Genomic DNA, 18,454 nt, shown 5'->3' with positions numbered 1-18,454 from the left:
CAGTTGCTGCTTGACTGAATACCGTAACACCTACAACCATCAAAAAGAAACGAAAAGTATATCTATTTAAAAAAAGCTGTAAAAATGCTCTTAACGCCTTTTTAAGAGACAGTTTTCACTCCTTCCGATCTGATCATGTAAGTGTAGAAAAGTTGTGGAATGTTTTCAAAGAGATAGTATCGACAGAAATTGAAAGATGTATACCACATAAATTAATAAGTGATGGAACTGATCTCCCATGGTTAACAAAACGGGTCAGATCGTTGTTGCAGAATCAACGACAAAAGCGTGACAAATTTAAAAGAACGCAGAATCCCCAAGATTGGCGAAGTTGTACAGAAATTCGACATATAGCGCTTACTTCAATGCGAGATGCTTTTAATAATTTCCACAACGAAATTGTCTCAAAATCTGGCAGAAAACCCAAAGAGATTCTGGTCATAAATAAAGCACACCAGTGGCAAGACGTAATCAATACTTTCACTGCGAGATAACAACGGTGAAGTCACTGATGACAGTTCCACATAAGCAGAGTTATTAAACACGATTTTCCGAAACTCCTTCACTAAACAAGACGAAGAAAATATTCCTGAATTCCAATCAAGAACAACTGCCAAGATGAGAAACATAGAAGTAGATATCCTCGGTGTAACAAAGCAGCTTAAATCACTTAATAAAGGCAAGGCCTCCGGTCCAGATTGTATACCAGTCGGATTCCTCTCAGAGTATGCTGATAAAATAGCTCCATATTTAGCAGTTATATACAACCACTCGCTCACGGAAAGATCCGTACCTGAAGACTGGAAAATTGCACAAGTCACAACAATACCCAAAAAGGGAAATAGGAGTAATCCGCTGAATTACAGGCCCATATCATTAACGTCGATTTGCGGTAGGGTTTTAGAACGTATACTGTATTCCAACATTACAAAGCACAGATTCAGAAAATATCGTTCTTGCGATACACATTTAGCTCTTTCTACTCATGTAGTAATGAATGCTAGCGACAGGAGATGTCAGATTGACTCCAAATTTTTAGGTTTTCAGAAGGCTTTAGACACCGTCCCTCACAAGCGTCTTCTAACCAAACTGTGTGCCTATGGAATATCACCTCAGTTGTGCGACTGGATTCGTGATTTCCTGTCAGAAAGGTCACAGTTCGTGGTAATAGACGTAAAGTCATCGACTAAAACAGAAGAAATATCCGGCGTTTCCCAAGGAAGTGTTATAGGCCCTCTATTGTTCCTGATCTACATTAACGACATAGGAGACAATCTCAGTAGTTTGCAGATGATGCTGTCATTTACCGTCTTGTAAAGTCATCAGACGATCAAAACGATTTGCAAAATGATTTAGATAAGATATCTGTATGGTGCGAAAAGTGGCAATTGACCCTGAATAAAGAAAAGTGTGAAGTTATTCACATGAATTCTAAAAGAAATCAGCTAAATTTCGATTACGCGATAAGTCACACAAATCTGAAGGCTGTAAATTCACCTAAATACTAGAGATTACAATTACAAATAACCTAAATTGGAACGATCACATAGATAATTTTGTGGGTAGAGCAAACCAAAGACTGCGATTCATTGGCAGAACACTTAGAAGGTACAACAGGTCTACTAAAGAGAGTGCTTACACCACGCTTGTCCGCCCTATTCTGGAGTATTGCTGTGCGGTGTGGGATCCGCATCAGGTGGAACTGACGGATGGTATCGAAAAAGTACAAAGAAGGGCAGCTCGTTTTGTATTATCGCGAAATAGGGGAGATAGTGTCACAGACATGATACGTGAATTGGAATGGCAATCATTAAAACAAAGGCGTGTTTCGTTGCGACGGAATCTTCTCATGAAATTTCAATCACCAGTTTTCTCCTCCGATTGGGAAAGCATTCTGTTGGCACCCACCTACATAAGGAGAAACGATCATCAAGATAAAATAAGAGAAATCAGGGCTAGCACAGAAAAATTTCAGTGCTCGTTTTTCCCGCGCGCCGTTCGAGAGTGGAACAGCAGAGAGTCAGCTTGAAGGTGGCTCAGTGAACCCTCTGCCAGGCACTTAATTGTGAATAGCAGAGTAATCACGTAGATGTAGATGGGTTCGCGTTTGCGTCACAAAACTTTATATCATTAGTTCGTTTTACAGACGAGCAAACTTTGTTGATTGAAATTATATTAAAGGTTTTTCGTAGTTAGTTAATAGGGAGATATGGGCATTCATAGCATTCAAGAGCAAATTGTCAAGTTCAGATTTGGTAACTGATACTGGTTAAAACTTCCATATTTCACGACTCTTTATGCCAAGTCACCAATGACGGTCGTTGCTGTGGTCGAGTCTCGGTCAGATGCGACAGCTGCGATTAGTCACAATGGCTATAGGTGCTTGGTTTCAGTCCAGACCCAGAACAAAAAAGTTCGTCGTGTCATTTAAACTCAAAAATGTGCACGAATAATTGCTCAGTCAGAGCACAGAGAAATTACTGGTGATACGACCTTAATTTTGAGGTTTCCATTGAGCGCTTTCCGCTGTCAAGTGAGTTGCTTTTAACTAGTTAGTTCAAGGTCCATATTATAACCAGCGACTCGTATCAGGAAAGATGTTTCACAGTTACGGGAAAATCTTTGAAATAGCAAAAATACTTCGAATTGTTATAGAACTTTACGAGTCCAGAATTGTCTCAAGATCTGTTGTTCATAAAAATATTTAATTTTGCCTAAGAATTCCTAGAATGACTTTGCGACGGAGTTAGTTAATTCAAGTTCTAATTGGTGTGGTGATTTTAAAATGTTACTTACTGTAATAAAATTTAGTTTACAAGCGTCAAAGACTGTCTCATCTCTAATGACGCGTTTCCTAGGATTTGCAATATTGTGGTGCTGGTTTATATGTGGATTGATTACCTTAAAGAACAGTGTTCTCTGGCGATCTCTTGTGGTATCTGTTTCCTATAATCAAACGACTGCACTGCAAAGACATCAGAGAACCTGCAAGACAGCTGCGTTATGTGGACTGCATTCAAATCGGGTGGTTGGGACACTTTCGGGTATGATAGTACAACCTATATATTCCAGAAACGAATGACTTTATCCTAAACAGGAATCATTCTAGATCTGCAATGTGCTTCATCTGCTGATAATGGCAGGTAATGAAAACTATAAACAATACTGAGCATGGTTGTCACTTAGGCATCCGATAGGATTAGTCGGTTTAAAAATGCGAGAATCGCACTGTCGATATGTCGTCATTCTATGGTCTTGAAGACGAGTAGTTTTATTAAAAACTCATACTGATTATCCTTCGCCCCCCGCGGTCAGTCAGTAACAAACACAAGAGGGAATTCTAACGCACCTGTCTTTCTGTTAACTGGCACAGCGATACCCTGTCGTTCCTAAATACAAGTCAGCGCATCTCAATGATCTGTCTGTACACAGAACACAAAAGGCGGCAGTGTCGTAGCCCGTTCCTGACCACAGAGTACCACTGCGGGGATCCTCGCATTGCCTTTGTCGCTGGAAGTGGCTTACCACTGCCTTCCGTAGGAGCGGAACCCGCCACGCCAGAAGGCTATCAGAGGAACCCTAGTTCCGCATGGAAACTGATACACTAGCCGACCATATTTCTTCACGTGAAGTCCGACAGCCCTTCTGTTGCCCTTCGAGGCGTATACTCGTAGGATGTACACTGATGACCTGAAATATTACGACCACCAACTTAAAAGCTTGTTGGTCCACGTTTGGAATGTAATGCAGCAACGATTCAACGTGACAAGATGCGACAAATGTTGGGTAAGTTTCCGGAGGTATACGGGGCAGTCAGATGAAAACGAGACAGATGGAAATAAAGTAAGCCAACTAATTACTATTTCAAGAAAATTTTGGAAATTTGTGGTAAGGACTACGGGACCAAACTGCTGAGGTCATCGGTCCCTAGGCTTACGCACTACTTAATCTAGCTTAAACTAACGTACGCTAAGGACAACACCTATGTCCGAGGGAGGACTCGCACCTCCGATGGAGGGAGCCACGTGAACCGTGACAAGACGCCCTAGACCCTACGGCTACCCCGCGCGGCTATCTCAAGAGTACTAGCCATAAATGTTAATATATTTATCCCGCTGTGAGACAAGACAGCCAATGCCTTCATGGAAAAATGTTTACTGTTTCCTACAGAACCGTGACTGCACCCAAGCACTCACCTCTTCGTCCGAAGCAAATCGACAGCTACGAGTGTCTTTCTTCAGGGCTCAAAAAATATGGAAATTGCATGGGGAAAGATCGGTGCCGTTCGGAGGATGTTTAAGGGTTTCCCAGCGAAACTTCTGCAGCGTAGTCGAAAGTCATGACGGCTTTTTTCTTTGAGTGCAAGGGCCCGCTACTAATCAACTTTTCTGGAACACGGCACCACAGTTAACGCACAGCGGTACGGGAACACTTTTTTATGGATTTTTTAAAGGCACATTTGCAGGATGGGGGTGGATATATTGCAAAAATGTAGATATGAGTGCAGAATATAAATAAAGAATTACTTAAGATATTAGTATAAGCGGTTGTATCGATTGTGGCGTACAACCGCTGAAACATTAGAATAATTACGCAGTTCAGTTGTCTTGCCGAGAAGACGGAAACTTTTTTTGTTCTTGAAGCGGTTCAGATCGGACGCATATCTGCCATCGCTGCAGATAATTGTTTGGCATACCGCCATTATTCTATTTTATTGAGACGCAGTCTCACTAGACGTACTCATAGTTATACACAGCAGCAGAATTAAACGGCGTCTTGGCACAGTTAAAGGTTCCGTTTTACAAATTCAATGAAAGGTCTAGCACGAGACAAAACTTCGGAATTATTCAATCTACGAAGTCCAATAGAGAAATATTTTCAGAAAAATCACTCACGGTAAAACTATCAATGAACGGACCTTGCGCAAAAAGCCACTGCCAAGCGCCCAAAGTTTGTATTACGTATCGTTAAAGATTTATGCAACGGCCTTGCCGCAGTGGATACACCGGTTCCCGTGAGATCACCGAAGTTAAGCGCTGTTGGGCGTGGCCGGCACTTGGATGGGTGACCATCCGGCCTCCATGCGCTGTTGCCATGCCATTTTTCGGGGTGGATTCACCCTCGTGATGCCAATTGAGGAGCTACTCGACCGAATAGTAGCGGCTTCGGTCAAGAATACGTCATAACGACCGAGAGAGCGGTGTGCTGACCCCACGCACATCCTATCTGCATCCTCCTCTGAGGATGACACAGCGGTCGGATGGTACCGGCAGGCCACTCGTGACCTGAAGACGGAGTGATTTTTTTTAAAGATTTATACTCTAAACAAACTACTATCATTCTATGATATTCTCAAACCAGACCGTAAAAGCTGATAAATAAAAATTTCCGGGAGATGTATGTTTTTCCTGCCAATGTTCATAGAAAAACTTCACTTTGATATACATGTATGTACAATCGTAATATTGTTTGCTTAGTATGACTGAATATACGACCTTGTTTGTTTGGATGATTTGAAAATGAGTTCAGCTAAACCGAAAAACCGACTCCTGCGGCTTTGGCTGTTTCCTACGTGGACATTTTGCAAAATTGAAGGGTGCCATCATCCAGTCGCCCAGGAATGTCGACGGACGGCATCATTCTGCAGCAAGGTAATGCCCGCCCACTTGTCGCCAAGGCTGTTTCCACTACGCTACAGTAGTTTCGCTGGAACGTCCTTACACATCCTCAAAACAATACCGATCCCGCCCCGGGCAGTTTCCATATTTTTGGAGCTCTGAAGAAAGACGTTCGTGGCTGTTAGTTTACTTCGGACGAAGAGGTACGCACTGGGTACAATCTTGGTTCCATAGGCAGCCGCAAACACTTTTCCATGAAGGCATTGACCGCTTCGTGTAGCACTGGGACAAAGGTATTAACACTTATGGCGATTACTTTTGAAATAATGAAGTGTACTTACTTTTCTTCCTCCTATCTCGTTTTCATTTGACTGGCTCTTACATAACGCACCAGATATCAATCCATAGGCATGCAGTTCCCACTATTTACGGGCCGCTCGTTCATCTTCGCTACTATGAAACACGTTCCCTCTACTAAACAAATGCTCATAGCTCTTACGGCATGCTTCTAGAGCGCATGTTCACTTGACATTTTTCCTTGTTTTGGTACTTACTATTACCACTGAAAGTTGCCTACCCTTCAATCTCTCAAGGGAACCTTCCCATCGCACCCCCCTCAGATTTAGTTATAAGTTGGCACTGTGGATAGGCCTTGAAAAACTGAACACAGATCAATCGAGAAAACAGGAAGAAGTTGTGTGGAACTATGAAAAAAATAAGCAAAATATACATACTGAGTAGTTCATGCGCAAGATAATCAACATCATGGAGAGTTGGCGCTCAGGAGTGCCGTGGTCCCGCGGTTAGCGTGAGCAGCTGCCGAACGAGAGGTCCTTGATTCAAATCTTCCCTCGAGTGAAAAGCTTAATTTTTTATTTTCAGACAATTATCAAACTTCAGGCACTCACACGTAATCAACTTCGCTCTCCAAAATTCCAGGACATGTTCAGATTTGCTTGGACATATGCAGGATTTGACGGTCTACACACGAAAAAATTTGAAAACGTCAAAAACATATGTTTTGACAGAGCACAGGGAAAACTGTGCGGCTGTGAAACTGTTGCATTCATTTGTTGCAGTTTATGTGACAAACTCTTATGTTTTCATCACTTTTTTGGGAGCGATTATCACATCCGCAAGAAAACCTAAATCGGGCAAGGTAGAAGAATCAATTTACCCATTCGCCAAGTGTACAAGTTAGGTGGGTCGACAACATATTCCTGTCATGTGACACACATGACGTCACCAGTGTCGTATAGAATACATCAGACGTGTTTTCCTGTGGAGGAGTCGGTTGACCTATGACCTTGCGATCAAATGTTTTTGATTCCCATTGGAGAGGCACGTCCTTTCGTCTACTAATCGCACGGTTTTGCAGTGCGGTCGCAAAACACAGACACTAAACTTATTACAGTGAACAGAGACGTCCATAAACGAACGGACAGATCATAACTTTGCGCAATAAAGAAAATAAACTTTTTACTCGAGGGAAGACTTGAACCCAGGACCTCTCATTCTACAGCTGCTCACGCTAACCACGGGACCACGGCGCTCCTGAGCGCCAACTCTCCTTGATGTTGCCTATCTTGCGCATGGACTCCACAGTTTGTATATTTTGCTTATTTTTTTCATAGTTCCACACGACTTCTTCCCGTTTTCTCGATTGATCTGTGTTCAGTTTTTCAAGACCTATCCACTGTCCCAATTTATAACTAAATCTGAGGGGGGTGCGATGGGGAGGTTTCCTTGTTAGTACCAGTACATACACTTCAATGTCAGAGGCATTAGAAAGATTTTCCCTTATAACTTCCGGCTCGGTCGTTCGGCACAGGGACTCTTATCTCACACTGATACATTTATCCTTCTCCATCATTTTAGAAAGTTTGTAACTTCATCATGGAATTACCCCGTATAAATATACATTTACAGGCGTCGGTGCCTGTAACTATGACGGTATGTAGTGTTATTGGTTGACGTTTCCGGACATGGGTCCCTATTGAAAATGTTATGTACTCACACAACTCTCCAAGTCCTATAAGTTTGCAAACGAAATTTAGGAACACTCGGAATATCATCCTGATTTATACCTTTGAATAAATAGGAGACGTTGCAGTACTTTTTCATCTACAAAGCCTGATTTAAAAGACTGTGCGCTTGTGCGATTAAGTATTATTATCTGTCGTGGAAAATATTTATTATTTGTGACTGACACGCATTTAAGTTAAAGCAGTCTTCAAACTTTAAACCTCCATCGTTGCTCCTAAACATTCAAACATGTAATAATTTATGAGCCCTATGCTCGAGAGCACCCTGATGTTCTCTATAGAGACAAATGAAATATTTTCGTAGACATAGCGTGACACAAGATTCGTTGTCGGGTCACTGGGAACTCGCTACGTGATTTTTATTTTGAATAGAATGCTGTGTCAAACGTACCTGTCGTGTCTCCTGTAAAACATATGTATATGCGTTCATATTTGAGAATAAATTATGTTTAAACGAACGAACGAATTTCTACAGGTTCGCAAATTAGATCAGTATCAGTTCCTTAGTATTGCGAGAGGCTGTTAAATGAGAATGAATCTTTCGCTTTGCAGCGTAATATCATTCTTTTGTTGCCATGTACTGTTCATGATAGCACCACGTCGCCGTAATTTCAGATGAATGCCATGTACGTAAGGTGTTTGCGAAACATGTGAGCTCCTGTGTTATTCTACTTTTTTACGTTGGGTTCCACAGCCTCTATGAATGTAAAGGTTTGAAGCGGTGCTTACGTAGCGAACATTCTTTTGCGCCCAGTTTGAAAGTTAATTTATGTGGTGATGGATTTCTACTATTGTCCAGCTTGAGAAGCAAAACTGTAATGATTACATATATCAATTATAAAAATTACACTTGAGTGCGGCATTGGAAATCACTCAGAAAAAATAAAGGATTGGCTGGAAAAGCTGCAGGAATGTAGTTAAAGTACAGTATAATTGCTATTTTTTCCATAAGATCTATAAATAGCGTGAACGTCAAAAAACCGACAAACTGCAGAGACGAATTTCTGACTGGAAGTGGAGGAAAAAAGGTCCATTGAACATGTGTCCGAAAATGCATCGTTTCCACACTGACGAATGACACTTCCTCTGCCGCGTGCCGTGTGTTCCCTGCGTACTGCAGGCTGTGTGATTTGTGCGTCATACTGTAAGCAGCAGAATGGTCCAGTATTCATGTCGGGAGCAAGCCGAGATGGTGTTTCTGTACGGCCAAGCAGATGGAGACGGTCGAGAGGCACCACGGCTATACCAAAACTTACAGACACCAGGCACATCGCACAACATTTCAAGCCCTTTTTGAGCGTTTGTGTGATCATGGATCCTTCCAGACAGACGAATGTGCAGGGAGGCGGTGGACTGTGCGTACGCCAGGTTTGGAGAACCGGTTTCTACAGGATATTGAGACGAACACTAGTACAATCACCCGTGAACATGGTGTAGGCCAAAGTGCGAAAATCCATGATGTGACGTGTGAAGTCGTGCATTGCATCCCATGAGGCAACTTTGAACATCAGTTGTGACGTGGATGCGATGCAGCTCTGCACTTCCGGGACGATCTGTTGTCGTTACATGCACATCCTACATTTCCGGACACATATTCAGAGAATATTTTTCCCCCATTTCCAGTGAGGAATCCTTCCCTGCAGTTTGTCGGTTTTATCGATGTTCACCCTGTATTTTGGATCACAACAAGAGTGGCAGCAGTTACTCTCATTAAAAATATTTCACAGAATGAAAAATTATCAGATCAAAGAGATATTGTAACTTAAACTTCCTAAAAGTCCTTTACAATATGTAAGCGACGCCGCAAGCGCAATATGTAAGCGCAATATGTAAGCGACGGCGACCTCCGAAGCAGTATCAGGTGACCGTGTGACAGGTGCTATCGACGCACGAGAGGTGCCTTTGACGTACACAGTGCTCGGCGCTAGTTTTCGCACCGGTGGCGTAAACCAGACAGTGAGTGATGTGGTATCGATTACGCGTGACTACGCAATACGCGAGGACGTCTACGGCGCGTGCTGTATGAGTTAGCAGAGCAACATGAACCAAAGTGTCTGCCAGACAAATAGTAGTGTGACTGGCTACTTGTGAAAGTAAGCAAGAAGGGTGTGTAGCGAAGCAACTGACACCATATGCTGCAGAAATATCTCCTTTCTGAGTAGGGCATATCCGACGCGTAAATGTTTGTCTGTGACCGTAAAGTTTACAACATGAGCAACCACAAAGAACAGAAATACATTTTGAAACTGTATTCAGAACTTTGTTAGGTTCATGGATGATTTGGTTTACATGTGATTTGTTCCACAGATACAAGACGAGGCGTGTTTTTTCAGTAGGGTCCGTTTTATTGTAGGCACTAGTAGATCGCGCGCATACCGTAACGAGTGCGTGCGTCGTGTACCGGCATGCCTCGGGAACAACTGTGCTCATTTTTAGTTCTGTAGCTAACCTGTACGGTTCTGTTACGTGCTTTCAAAATGTTTAAGACTATCAAATCGCCTGACCGCGTGTGATGTTCGAACAGTGATACGGTTTTTGTCAGCAAGGAACCTGTCTGCTGCGGAAATTCATCGACAGATTTGCGAAGTGTACGGTGATACTGTTGTGAGTGAAAGCAAGGTGCGTAGGTGGATACGAGAATTCAAAGATGGCCGTGACAACGTCCATGATGAGGACCGCTCCTGTCGCCCTTCTTTGATTACAGACGATTTGGTGGCTTCAGTGGAAGCGAGGATTCGTGAGAACAGCCGCTTCACAATAATAGGTCTCTCAAACGAATTTCCTGATGTGTCGAGATCCGTGCTTTACAACATTGTTTCTGAACACCTAAAGTTTAGGAACCTGTGCTCATGTTGTGTCCCAAAACTCCTAACAGAGGACCACAAAAACCAAAGATTTGAGTGTGCGATGGAGTTCTTGACTCGTTATCACGATGAAGGTGTCGGCTTCTTGAGTCAGATCGTAACTATAGACGAAACACGGGTTTGCATATCACACCAGAATCGAAGCAACAGAGCATGGAATGGAGACACACACACTCGCCTGTAAAGGTGAAGGCCAAACAGACTCTGTCCCAGCGCAAAATCATGGGGTCGGTGTTTTGGGATAGGCATGGTGTTTTGTTGGTCGACTTCATGCAGCGAGGAAGCATACTGCCAAACCCTGAGAAAGCTATGCAGAGCGATTCAAAACAAAAGACGCGGCATTCTGACAAAGGGAATTGTCCTTCTCCATGACAATATGCAAGACCTCACACTGCAGGTCAGACCCGCGATTTATTGGACAGTTTTGGCTGGGAAGTTTTAGACCTCCCACCCTACAGTCCTGATCTTGCGCCGAGCGATTACCATCTGTTCCTTCACTTCAAACAACACCTCAGTGGCAACCCTTACAATGATGACGACGACGTGAAAACGGCAGTGAACTCTCGGTTATCGGAGCTGGCGGCAAGTTTTTATGAAGAGGGTATTTTAAAATTGGTTGAGAGGTATGATACGTGTTTGAACAAACTTAGCAACTGTGTCGACAAACAGAGTGAAGTATGTACTTTCTGAAAATAAATTTACTTTTCTGAAATAACCTTTCGTTGGGTACTTATGTTCAATCGGACCTTACTTAAAAATCACGCCTCATACATAGTGATAAAATCCTTGTGGATGTGAAATACGGCGGAAAAAACATAATACGGAACACATATCAATATGGTTGGATTTAATGTCCCTTCCACAATAGAATAGTACTAAAGAAACTCGCTAATATTGAAAGTTGAAAACGAAGTACATTTCATGGGTTCTTTAACTACCGTGAAAGACGTTCACTTTTCAAAAGTAACAGTAAATCTCTGAAATACGCAAAATAGGTCATGGGTGTTCTCTAATGATGGTAATATCTATCAAGTTAAAGTTGTCCGCTGTAATGAACAACCAAATGTGAATGCATCTCCATTGAAATCTGTCGCAACTTCCTAACTCGAAAGCTATACTGCCTGACAGTGATGCAAAGATTCTTCCATAGCCGTGGCGACAGAAACAACCAATATCGTTACGTCGTGATTTGTCAGAATCTTGAGGAGCGAAAAATCGAACACGAGCAACTGTTAACCCCAGAACATTAAAAAGGGGAAAATGTTACGTTGCTACGACATCATCCTAAATTTTACTACTCCGCTTTTTATTCAAAGGAAGTCATGATTTGCAGGTTATTAGATTTCCAATGATAAGTTACACGTCTGGAACCGCGTGACCGCTGCGGTTCGAGTCCTGCCTCGGGCATGGATGTGTGTGATGTCCTTAGGTTAGTTAGGCTTAAGTACTTCTAAGTTCTAGGGGACTGATAACCTCAGATGTTAAGTCCCATAGCGCTCAGAGCCAATTTGAACCATTTTGTCCTGTTGTATATGCTACTGCAACAGTAAATTTTTCGACGGTTTAGTAATCTACAGTTAAAAGACATGAATATGTGGCTAGGGTTGTCAGGTGTCCGACTTTAGTCGGATATGTCATATTTCTTACGGTCATGTCTGGCCAAATATATACAAGCCCGGCTTCTCCGAGTTTTGTTAGGCTTTTTAATGGTGAGGTAGAGAGGCACGTTCTAAGCCAATGAATTAAACGTGAGGTTTAAGTATAAGGAGGAGATACACTAAGGTGACAATAGTCATGGGACAGCGATCTGGGCCGGCCGGTGTGGCCGTGCGGTTCTGGGCGCTTCAGTCTGGAACTGCGTGACCGCTACGGTCGCAGGTTAAAATCCTGCCTTGGGCATGGATGTGTGTGATGTCCTTAGGTTAGTTAGGTTTAAGTAGTTCTAAGTCTAGGGGACTGATGACCACAGATGTTAAGTCCCATGGTGCTCAGAGCCATTTGAACCATTTGACAGCGATCTGGACGTATACAGATGGCAGCAGCATCACGTGCACAAGTATAAAATGGCAGTGCATTGGCGGAGCTGTCATTTGTACTCACATGATTCATGTAAAAAAGCCACACAATGGGAATTAACATACTTTGAATGGAGAATGGTAGTTGGAACTACGCGCATAGGACATACCATTTCGGAAATCGTTAGGGAATTCAATATTCCGAGATCCACAGTGTCAACAATGTGCGAGAATACAACATTTTAGGCAATAGCTCACAGGCAACGTAGTGGCCGACGGCCTTCACTTAGCGACCGCGAGCAGCGGCGTTTACGTAGAGTTGTCAGTGCTAAAAGGCAAGCAACACTGCGTGAAATAACTGCAGAAATCAATGTGGGACGCATGACGGACGTATCCGTCGGGAGCGTGCGGCGAAATTTGGCCTTAATGGGCTATGGCAGCAAACGACCGACGCGAGAGCCTTTTCGATGTGCGGAATTAGTGTTTAATTTAGGGGTGACTAGACGCTTCAACAAGAACGACAAACAACAGTATTAGCGTTGCCACAGCTTAACGATGCCACAACTTAACAAGTAGACTCTAGTCCCCTAATGTTACGGCAATGACCGTTCCCAACTGGCCGTTGTTGATTAGCTAATGGAGATGGGTGCCTTCAATAACTGCTTACACAACATTACTGATTTAGGTAATTTATTAATAATAGTTCACTGAAAAACAAATCTTAAAACACTTCATAGAAAGGCTGGTTAAATAACTGTTCCTTTGATTAATCGGGTAATAAATTCTCGACCCATAACAGTAACATACAACATCACTTCCAAATAAAAACTTACAGCTTCGTAATGGTAGAAGATACGTTACAAATTTCAAAATTCACTTTCGTTTAACACGCAGATATAAAAACATATCCAAAACTCACAATTAGCATATTTGTCAAATTCCAGTATTTATAACCCGCTGAACTACAGCGCAGAACTGACAATTTCAAATCTGTCCAATGAGTAATCCCGATAACAGAAAATTATGTTTACAAATAAGAAATATAATGGCTCAAAATGGTTCAAACGGCTCTGAGCACTATGGGACTCAACTGCTGTGGTCATAAGTCCCCTAGAACTTAGAACTACTTAAACCTAACTAACCTAAGGACAGCACACAACACCCAGCCATCACGAGGCAGAGAAAATCCCTGACCCCGCCGGGAATCGAACCCGGGAACCCGGGCGTGGGAAGCGAGAACGCTACCGCACGACCACGAGATGCGGGCAAGAAATATAATGACTTTATGACAGCGCCCATCCGGTATTGACCACACTTTTACACAAACTTAAATTCCGTTGAAAGGTAACAGTTACTGCTCAAACTCCACACAGTTAAGTACACTAACACCGCAGAAGTCAACGATGGTTAATACACGTATCGTATTCCGCTGCTTTCTTCTCCAGTATCATGACATCTTTATTGAGGGCGAACATGCTGCAGCACAGCGTGTTCAGGTTGAGCCCACCCTGTCATGTTTGACTGCAGTGGAAAAACACCCGCAAACGACATCGGCCACAGCTCGCCGTAAATTGCGTCCATACAACTGCAGAACCCACGGCTTATCGTTCTACTGCAGCGTTGAATTCCCAAGCGTCTCTGTTTCACCATCAGTTCGTTACCACAGAGTGCCAAAACTATTAATGCACAATTCGGACCATCCAGACCCCAAAACTCTGCCGTTCTGTCCTCACTCGATACTCTCCAACCCTCCTCCTCTAGTCGCCAGAGTGCCACTCGCCGTCAGGTCGGCGCCCCAGTATCTCTGGCGAGGCCAGTATCGACCTTAACACTCGCAGCCGGAACACAACCGTGCCAAAAATCGGCGTAGGGAACAGCACGACATCGCCTGCTGTGCCTCTGCTGGGCTCTCTTGACCATATCAGTTGAGCCCTAGGCTGGAAAACGGTGGCGTGGTCAGATGAATCCCGATTTCAGTTCGTAAGCGTTAATGGTAGAGTCCGAGGATGGTGCAGACTCCACGAACCCATGGACCAAAGTTGTCAATAAGGCAATCTGCAAGCTGGTGGTGGCTATACAGGGTGTTACAAAAAGGTACGGCCTAACTATCAGGAAACATTACTCACACACAAATAAAGAAAAGATGTTATGTGGACATGTGTCCGGAAATGCTTAATTTCCATGTTAGAGCTGATTTTAGTTTCGTCAGTATGTTCTTCACCTACGCTCAATGGAGCACGTTATCATGATTTCATACGGGATACTCTACCTGTGCTGCTAGAACATGTGCCTTTACAAGTACGACACAACATGTGGCTCATGCACGATGGAGCTCCTGCACATTTCAGTCGAAGTGATCGTGCGCTTCTCAACAACTGAATCGGTGACCGATGGATTGGTAGAGGCGGACCAATTCCACGGCCTCCACGCTCTCCTGACCTCAACCCTCTTGACTTTCATTTTTGGGGGCATTTGAAAGCTCTTGTCTACGCAACCCCGGTACCAAATGTAGAGACTCTTCGTGCTCGTATTGTGAACGGCTGTGATACAATACGCCATTCTCCAGGACTGCATCAGCGCTTCAGGAATTCCATGCGACGGAGGGTGGATGCATGTATCCTCGCTAATGGAGGACATTTTGAACATTTCCTGTAACAAAGTGTTTGAAGTCACGCTGGTACGTTCTGTTGCTGTGTGTTTCCATTCCATGATTAATGTGATTTGAAGAGAAGTAATAAAATGAGCTCTAACATGGAAAGTAAGCGTTTCCGGACACATGTCCACATAGCATTTTTTTTTTCGTTGTGTGTGAGGAATGTTTCCTGAAAGTTTGGCCGTACCTTTTTGTAACACCCTGTATAATGATGTGGACTGTGTTTACATGAAACTGGACCGATCATTGACTACAAATGGATATCTTCGGCTGCTGGGAGACCACTGGCAGTCATTCATGGACTTCATCTTCCCAAACAACGATGGAAATTTAATGGATGAAAACGCGCCAAGTCGCTAGGCCACAATTGTTCGCTGTTGTTTTGAAGAACGTTACAGAGAATTCGAGCGAATGGTTTGGCCACCCACATCGCCTGGCATGAATCCCATCAAACATTTATGAGACATAATCGAGAGTTCAATTCGTGCACAAAATCCTTCACCGCAACACTTTCGCAATTATGGACGGCTATAGAGGCTGCATAGCTCAATATTTCTGCAGGGTATTTAGAACGGCTTGAGGAGGCCATGCACTGCGCCTGGTGAAAGGAAATCCAACACGATATTAGGAGGAATCCCATGACTTTTGTCACTTCCACCTATACCGCAACGATGTTGTTGTCGGTGTGGTCTTCAGTCCAGACACTCGTTTGATGCAACTCTCTATGGTACCCTATCCTGTGCAAACTTCTTCATATGGAAGTACCTAATGCAACCTACATCCTTCTGAATCTGCTTAGTGTGTTCATCTCTTGGTCTCCCTCTACGAGTTTTACCCTCCACACTGCCCTCCCGCCAGTACTAAATTGGTGATCCTTCGATGCCTCTGAACATGTCCTACCAACCGATCCCTTCTTCTAGTCAAGTTGTGCCACAAATTCCTCTTCTCCCCAGTTCTATTCAGAACCTCCTCATTAGTTACGTGATCTATCCATCTAATCTTCAGCATTCTTCTGTAGCACCTCATTTCTAAAGCGTCTATTCTCTGCACCGTAAGGATATACTCGTATAAATATAGCAACCAACGTAATCTTACGTCCATATCCTAAATTTTTATTCGTAGGTCGAATGAGCCTAACACACAACAGCATTAGCGCGCTACATGCAGAGTGAGTGAGGCAAGTGTGCCGATCGGCCAATACCAAACCACCCACCTCGTCACATTCGCGCGTCGCTCCTACCCGTGTTGAGACATGCAAGCGCTGATTCTTCTTTTAATGTAAGCATGTTTAAGGTTGACATTTCAAAAAACTAACTGTAATTGATTATTAAGAAACCAACTGACTGTTTCTTTGAAACAGTCTGCCTTTTGGGGCAAAATGTCTGGCTAAATATAATGCCGTGTCAGTATGTCAAGCTTTCCTATTTCTGGACCTGGCAAACCTTAAACGCGGCGCCATTATCACGACCACCAGACACTGGACATCCACTGCCAGATGAAGGTCCTCCCTAGATGTTTGCACGCACTACCATCTTCAGCTATACGCACTCTTCTCTATCCTGCAGGTTTCCAAAGGTCATCTACAAAACTAAAGCCGGTAAAAGAAAATGCTTGCGTTTAAATATGAGACTAAACGAAAGCGAAAAATGACAAAGCTAGAATGGCTAACGCAGAAATTCAAGACTGTGGAATCATGCATGACTACGGGAAAGAAAGATGCCACTTGTAGGAAAATAATTTAAAAAACCTTTGGAGAAAAGAGAAGCACATTTATCAATATCAAAAGCTCAGGTGGCGAACCTGTACCAAGCAAAGAAGGGAAGGCTGGAAGGTGGAAAGAATACATAGAGCATCGATACAAGGGAAACAAACTTCAGATCTATCATAGAAAGAGAAGATGAAGAAGAAGAAGATGGTGATGATGATGATGATGATGATGATAACATGAGGCATATCATTCTCTGGGAAAAGTCTGACAGAGCTTGAAAGACCTAAATCAAAACTTGGTCCCTCAGAAGTATTGAGCTCCATGGGAGAGTCAGCCATGACAACACTATTCCACAGAGTGTGCAAGGTCTACGAGACAGGAGAAATACATTCTAAAACAAAAAAAAAGACGCACAACGAAGATTTTGTCCAGATCAGACGGAAATCGTCAGATATGATGCACATGTACGGACAAACAATTTTCACAATTTTAGAAAAATCGAATGATTAATTCAAGAGAAAGAGCTTTACATATTGAACAAGTCAGTGACGCGTTGGTTCACATCTGGCCCTCAAGCAACCAGTTATTCGGCTCAGCAATGACAGAGTTGTTGGATGTCCTCCTGAGGGATATCGTGCCAAATTGTGTCCAACTGGCGCGTTAGGTCGTCAAAATCCGAAGCTGGTTGGAGGATCCTGCCCATAATACTCTCAATTAGAAAGAGATGCCGCGACCTTGCTGGCCAAGGTAGGTTCCAGCAAGCATGAAGACAAGCAGTAGAAACTCTCGCCGTGTTTGGGTGAGTATTGTCTTGCTGAAATGTATGCCCAAGATGGCTTGCCATGAAGGGGAACAAAACAGGATGTAGAATATTTACGACGTACCTCTGTACTGTTGGGATGTCGCGGATGACAACCAAAAGAGTACTGCTGTGAAATGAAATAGCAACCCAGCCATCACTTCCAACTGTCGGGCCTTATGGCGGCAACAGTCATTTTGGTATTCCACCGCTGTTCTGGGCATCTCTAGACATCTCTTAGCTCACCTTCGGGGCTCAGTTCGAAGCGTGTCTTATCACTGAAGATAATTCTACGCCAGTAAATGATATTCCACGTCCAGTGTGCCCGACACAGTTGCAAACGGCTTGTTGGCGTTCATAGGTCAATGGTAGTCGGCACAAAGAGCGTCATGAGCTCAGCCCTCTTTCCGTGAACCACCTGTTGTGGTCACTGAAGCACCAGTTTCACGTCAGGTCTATGATAACGATGAATCCGGAGGGCTCTGAGTGCCTCTCTGACTATTGGTCATTCGACTCGTTCTGTCGTCTCCCTAGGACGACTGCTAACTTCTTGATGCTGTGTTCGGCCATCGTTCTCCCATTTCTGCCAATATCGTTGGATGGTGGCATCGCTCCTATTCAAATGTCGAGCGATTCGCATATTACTCTAACCGGCTTCTTTGTGTATAACTACACATCCTCTGCCAAATGCTGACATCTGCATACACTGGTCACGCACCTCTCTACGAAACATCAGTACTGTCCAACTGAGT

At 43.5% G+C, this 18,454-nt stretch overlaps 1 pseudogene; it reads left to right on the top strand.

Moving 5' to 3' along the window:
• The first annotated feature begins 4,978 nt into the window (after positions 1–4,978).
• Positions 4,979–5,095, top strand: LOC126419780 (5S ribosomal RNA; annotated as a pseudogene).
• Positions 5,096–18,454: the final 13,359 nt, after the last annotated feature.

The sequence above is a fragment of the Schistocerca serialis genome, chromosome 1 (genome assembly GCF_023864345.2).
Source record: "Schistocerca serialis cubense isolate TAMUIC-IGC-003099 chromosome 1, iqSchSeri2.2, whole genome shotgun sequence".
Classification (NCBI taxonomy): Eukaryota; Metazoa; Arthropoda; class Insecta; order Orthoptera; family Acrididae; genus Schistocerca; species Schistocerca serialis.
Note: the sequence above shows the minus strand (reverse complement) of the source record. Positions and strands in the feature narration are given on the sequence as shown.